Source organism: Lolium perenne, chromosome 3 (assembly GCF_019359855.2).
Source record: "Lolium perenne isolate Kyuss_39 chromosome 3, Kyuss_2.0, whole genome shotgun sequence".
Taxonomy (NCBI): Eukaryota; Viridiplantae; Streptophyta; class Magnoliopsida; order Poales; family Poaceae; genus Lolium; species Lolium perenne.
In genome coordinates this window covers 2702107-2708674 of record NC_067246.2, presented here as the reverse complement: position 1 = coordinate 2708674, position 6568 = coordinate 2702107, and the positions used below count along the sequence as shown (strand labels likewise).

Below are 6568 nucleotides of genomic sequence, written 5' to 3'. Positions count from 1 at the left end.
TCGAACGGAGGTGGTCTGTGGCGGCGGGGATCTTCGTCGAAAGTTGACACCGCGAAACAGAACCAAAACTGCACCCTTTTGTTTTTCGATTTCAAAACGAACTCGTTCTCCCGTCTATTTTCTTCCTCGATCCAAGGTGTAGAAGCATGCAGGGGAGAGGAAGAGGAGGTGCTGCTCACCCTGGGGTGGTCGGTGACGAGAAGGAGGGGCTGCCGGCGACGAGGACGAAGGGGAGGCCGGGGTAGACGACGGAGGAGGCGTGGACGAGCTCAAGCAGGTGCAGACCTTGCTGTAGCAGTAGGATGAAGGCGGCTTGAAGGAGACTCGTGCACGCGAGGTAGAAGCAGGGTGCAAGGACGGAGAAGCTCACGCCGGTAGTGGTCGATGCGACGCGGTTCGATGTTGTACTTGGCGGCGAAGACCGAGCGGACGACGAACACGGGCGTTCTGGTAGACGTCGGGTTGTGCCGATGACGAGGTACGGGGAGAACCAGGCGGTGCCGAGGACGTCCGTGGCGGAGGCGTGCAGACGACGGAGAACGTGGGCGTTGGGTGGGAGGAAGCGGAGCTTGACGGTCGGAGAACGCGCGGATGGCCGGAGCAGCGCCAGCGCGACGACGTCGACCAGATCATGGCGCGCACGGGTCTTACGGCATCGGACACACACGAACACGAGGATATGAAGAACGGAAGCAGAGGAGTGGCGGCTGATGGAAAGGAGTGGAGCTAGGGTTGCAGGGCTAGGGAGGCAATGAGATTTTTATAGAGAGGCGAGTGATGGGATGGACGTCCATCAACAAGAAAGCGACATGCAGTCTTCTGGATGTGCTGCCGTACAATGAAGAAGAAGATGGCAAGGATTCTGTGATTGGAAACTGAATCAGGTGGGCTGCTTCGGTGAGGCTTGGGCCGGGCTGCTCCAGGATGCTTCGTGGAGAAAAGAAAATGGAAGGTGCCAGCCATTGTATTTTCCTGAAGTTGTCACGTATTTGCATAGGAGAGCACACAGGGAAAGATAGAATGGAGGTAAAACAAAGATGGAGGGATATGAAGAAAAACAGGGAAACCCGGCCAACATTTTTCAAACCATATTTTATTAAACTAGTTTGTCCAAAAAAAAAAAAATCCAAATATCTTTGTTTTGGGTTTTGTTAAATGAAAAGAAGAGAGGAGGGTTTTATTATATAACCCATATGAGAGGAAAATAAAATAGATACGGTTTATAAAATAATTTTATTTAGTAAAAACAAGGATGATATGATGCCATGATGATGCACAAAAAGAAAAGAACAAACAAATCTAGTAGGGGTACTACCCGGGGCCGTTACAATCGACACCACTAACAAGGGATCGCGCCCCGAGATCCCACGCCAAGGTACGGGGGAGAGAGGTGAACTATCGGGTCTTCAGGCGACGTGTCGATCTTCTCGACACCACTAACAAGAAGTCTTGCTCCATGTAGAATGGTCGACACCACTAACAAGAAGTCGTTGTTCCGATGACGATGATGACTCCGGAGAAACAAAGGAAGGAGTAACAGTCACACGGATCCACCAATTTCAGTGTAGCAAAAGCAATAATAAGAGTAGTCGGTATGGTAGCTACTCCATCCCGCACCCAAAGCATTACTCGGTACACAAATAGGAGAATCATGCAATCCACCCCCGGAATTGAGATTGGCGACCTAGATAAGCGTTGTCAGCGAAGATTCGATGGGGCCAAGGCACAAAGAATTGTAGAGAGTTCACGGAAACAAAGATGATGTCAACGGAGAAGCAAAAGGTTAGCCGTCGTTGATGTTCTTCTGGCGGAAGGTCTTCAGAGATCGGTCCTATTAGGTGAAAGGCATAGATCGTCCAACCCGCGTCGGAACCTATGACTCGGAGAAACTTAGATAAGGGAGAAGACTCAAAACTCGCAAAGATAAGAGGGGAAAGAATATAGATAAGGAGAAAATCAGAGCTAATCAGATCTATCCAACGAATTTTAGAAAGTAGGTTTTGACACTCTAACTCAACGACCGTTGGCAAGGTTATCCTACAGGCTGGACTAGTGGGGTACCGTCAACCTGAGGCTCTGATACCAACTTGTGACGCCCCGGAACCGGTACCATGAGGATTCCAGCGATCCCGCCGAAATCCGCACGATATCGATTCAGGGACGCCCTCCGACACGACGTGCGCGACGAATCACACACGTGATGCCAGAGGAACTAACACGAGCGGTAACATTACAACAGGATTACAATAGAGCCCACAAGAAACAGATATATTACAACAACGACTCCAACGAGTCAAGATACAAATATACAATACAAAGATCCAAATCATACAGAAGATCGAATACATCCGAGTACGGACAAGATACAAATTGGACTAAGAGTCCTGAAGATAACCAGTGGCGTCCATAACCCTGCCCAGGCCAAGCCGGAAGGGTAACCTTGCTAACGTCGTCTTCATCGAACATAACTTCATACCTGCCCGGTTATGTCCCAAAGAAGCAGCAATAAGTACGGGTTCGTACTTAACAAGACTTCAAGACGTATAAGCATTCGTCAACCAGTCGTCCTTTGTACTTGAGGCACGCAGGGGACTTAGAGGACGCAAAAGGAACGTCATAGGCAATATGGTGGGGTTAAGCGGCAGCGCGCAAGCACTAAAAACCTATAGAGACACTCTACAACATTCGTCTAAACAGAGAAGGTGAGAGAGCGCACAACTAACAGTTCTATACTCTGTATACATAACACAGCCGATGTGTTCCCCCTTCGCAAAGAAGTACTGGCAAAGGCACTCACACGGTGGACAAGTTTTATTAGGTAGCCGTTGTAGTAGTGATATATTACTACGCAAGTTATTAGCAAATTATTAGCAGCAACATAAAGGTGTAAGTTGTTCTATGATCGAGCTATACAATTCCAAGTCGTCCATAACCGCGGACACGGCTTATCGATAAGATGTACACCCTGCAGGGGTTGCCCAAATGTAACCATACGCATGCTCGACCCACTTACGACAGGTGGATGTCTCACAACAAGACCGTTCCCTGTTCAACAAGAAAGTCTAGGGGGGCTACCCGACTAAGCTACCCGTAACGAAGTCCGGCCGTACTCCGAAGCGGACTCAGGGTTTGCGTTAACGGCTAGGCGTGCAAACCACACGCTTCGCTAAACGTTCCGCGAGGTACAGTACAAAATATAAACACCCGAAGGCAACAGGAAGTAAACACCCGAAGGCAACAGGAAGTAAAGCATGTCATACATGGCATAGGCAAATAAAACCAAGGTTGTGGCCCCCTTTTCAACTGACTTGAGAAAAGGTAATGGGTGGGGGGGGGTCCCGATAATCGTCCCCACGCATGGGTAGAGCGCTCAATCTCGGAACAGATAACAAGAACTCGGGTCCTAGGGGACATTAGCGAGTCAAAGTTCCGATGTTTTCGCAAAGGGGCTCACAGATGCCTCTTCTTACAAATTTAGTTGTTAATAATAAAGTAAGTGTGATTATCTCCAACAAACATATCCATATACCATGTATCATGATTCCCCAACAGATAACCCGATAAGATAACCACAACGGTAACAAGATAAGACAGCACTAGCATGCACTACGACTCGCAAGGGCAGACTCGATAACCAAACAACAGCTGTAGGAGGTGGTGGTGGCAATATGGGCTGCTTGAGGTAACAAGTGGATATGACACGTGACACGAACGCAACTCAAGGCTAGCATAAGAGAGAAGGCAAAATAAAATAGGTAAGCGACTCCTGCAGAGACAGGAGTTTAGGAAATGCTTGCCTGTTAGAGCTTGCCGAGGAACATCCGGAGAACTTGTCGTATCTCACAACACCACTTCGCGATCCTATCCGGGAAGAAGCAAATGCTGGACAAACAACGGTGCAAGCCTTACTACTACGGAAGAAGAACCAGCATGATGAAGATGATATGCATGACATGGCATATATGGTGCAATGCAACTTATCCAATTAATCGGAGTTGGAACCCCGGACAAATAAATTAGGTTGGAGTTGCATTTCTACCGCCAAAGTTAAGTGTTGATTAGCATGGCAGTAACATGGCATGGGTGAGCTACTTCAAAATTAATCGGAGCGGGGAAACCTTAGTCGGTGTCCGAAATACTCCGGTGATTCAATTAGGGTGAAACATACACGAACTAACACGGGCGACATGATGCGAGATGCAAACAGAGATATGGATGGCATATTAATGTTCATCATGTTTTTCTGATGCATTTAGATATGTTGAATTTGGAAATATGGAATAGCAGTTATAAATTATGCAAGTTATAGCAATTTTAATCTCATTTTATAAGTGGTTAAAGTTTTATTGTTCAAAACTTGAAACAAACTTAGTAGATGGATAGATCCTCTTTTTCTGATACTCAAGCATTTAAAGTTTGTGTGATTTGGATTTTGGAAAATGCAGTTTTAAAACATTTGAAAAATAGGCAGGGGCAAAAACTTGTTAATGAACAGCAGTTTCAAGGTTTACTGAAGATTTGCACAAAAAGGATGTGATTCCTGCAGCGGCCAGGATTTGAACCCTGGCTGCTCCGGTGGGAAAAGTGGAGCAGTGCCACTGCGCTGCTGTTTTCTGTTTGTACGGAAAGATGGTTCAGTTATCTTAACGTGTGTTCGTTGTTAACTGAAACCTTCTGAAAAAAAAAACGAAACTTGCTATCTGAATTTGACTGAAAAAGTGCAGCGTTTTCTGGGAGCAGAACATGCAAAAAGGAAAACCTTTTATTCGCCTGATGTGGGATTTGATCACAGGGATCCAGCTACGAGAGGTACAACCAGTGGAGCTGTGCAAGAGTTTGTATTAGAAAAGATGTTCAGTTAAGGTGAAGTGTAAACAAAACGTTAACTGACACTCGACACTTGTGACTGAAATGTGACAGCGGAGTGTTCCTGTAGACAGGTTTTTGCACGAAAATGAAAGCGATGGCCGCAGCGAATCTGGGCACCGTTTCGAGCGAAACAAAAGAGGTTGAGCAAGAGGGATGTGACATGATATGAATGGGACCGAGTTGGTTCGAAACGGCGCACAGAGTCGCCGGAAAAGCTTGCCGGAAAACAGACAGACGAAACAACACGCTGAATCTGAAACTTGAAACAGATTTCTGGAGCCAACTTTGGAAGACGATAACTTCGCCGATACTGCTCCGTTTGAGGTGATTCAAAGATCAAAACAAAGCTGGAGATGTTGTGCATCTACTGGGACAAGAATCTCGAACGGAGGTGGTCTGTGGCGGCGGGGATCTTCGTCGAAAGTTGACACCGCGAAACAGAACCAAAACTGCACCCTTTTGTTTTTCGATTTCAAAACGAACTCGTTCTCCCGTCTATTTTCTTCCTCGATCCAAGGTGTAGAAGCATGCAGGGGAGAGGAAGAGGAGGTGCTGCTCACCCTGGGGTGGTCGGTGACGAGAAGGAGGGGCTGCCGGCGACGAGGACGAAGGGGAGGCCGGGGTAGACGACGGAGGAGGCGTGGACGAGCTCAAGCAGGTGCAGACCTTGCTGTAGCAGTAGGATGAAGGCGGCTTGAAGGAGACTCGTGCACGCGAGGTAGAAGCAGGGTGCAAGGACGGAGAAGCTCACGCCGGTAGTGGTCGATGCGACGCGGTTCGATGTTGTACTTGGCGGCGAAGACCGAGCGGACGACGAACACGGGCGTTCTGGTAGACGTCGGGTTGTGCCGATGACGAGGTACGGGGAGAACCAGGCGGTGCCGAGGACGTCCGTGGCGGAGGCGTGCAGACGACGGAGAACGTGGGCGTTGGGTGGGAGGAAGCGGAGCTTGACGGTCGGAGAACGCGCGGATGGCCGGAGCAGCGCCAGCGCGACGACGTCGACCAGATCATGGCGCGCACGGGTCTTACGGCATCGGACACACACGAACACGAGGATATGAAGAACGGAAGCAGAGGAGTGGCGGCTGATGGAAAGGAGTGGAGCTAGGGTTGCAGGGCTAGGGAGGCAATGAGATTTTTATAGAGAGGCGAGTGATGGGATGGACGTCCATCAACAAGAAAGCGACATGCAGTCTTCTGGATGTGCTGCCGTACAATGAAGAAGAAGATGGCAAGGATTCTGTGATTGGAAACTGAATCAGGTGGGCTGCTTCGGTGAGGCTTGGGCCGGGCTGCTCCAGGATGCTTCGTGGAGAAAAGAAAATGGAAGGTGCCAGCCATTGTATTTTCCTGAAGTTGTCACGTATTTGCATAGGAGAGCACACAGGGAAAGATAGAATGGAGGTAAAACAAAGATGGAGGGATATGAAGAAAAACAGGGAAACCCGGCCAACATTTTTCAAACCATATTTTATTAAACTAGTTTGTCCAAAAAAAAAAAAAAATCCAAATATCTTTGTTTTGGGTTTTGTTAAATGAAAAGAAGAGAGGAGGGTTTTATTATATAACCCATATGAGAGGAAAATAAAATAGATACGGTTTATAAAATAATTTTATTTAGTAAAAACAAGGATGATATGATGCCATGATGATGCACAAAAAGAAAAGAACAAACAAATCTAGTAGGGGTACTACC

The 6568-nt window shown here is 47.7% G+C and overlaps 1 long non-coding RNA gene across 1 annotated transcript; it reads right to left on the bottom strand.

Moving 5' to 3' along the window:
- Positions 1 to 2241: 2241 nt before the first annotated feature.
- On the bottom strand, positions 2242 to 6105 carry LOC139838349 (uncharacterized). Its single transcript, XR_011754461.1, has 3 exons — positions 5430 to 6105; positions 3798 to 3882; positions 2242 to 2476 (listed from the first exon to the last, which is right to left on the bottom strand). It is a non-coding gene; the product is annotated as an uncharacterized lncRNA (long non-coding RNA).
- Positions 6106 to 6568: the final 463 nt, after the last annotated feature.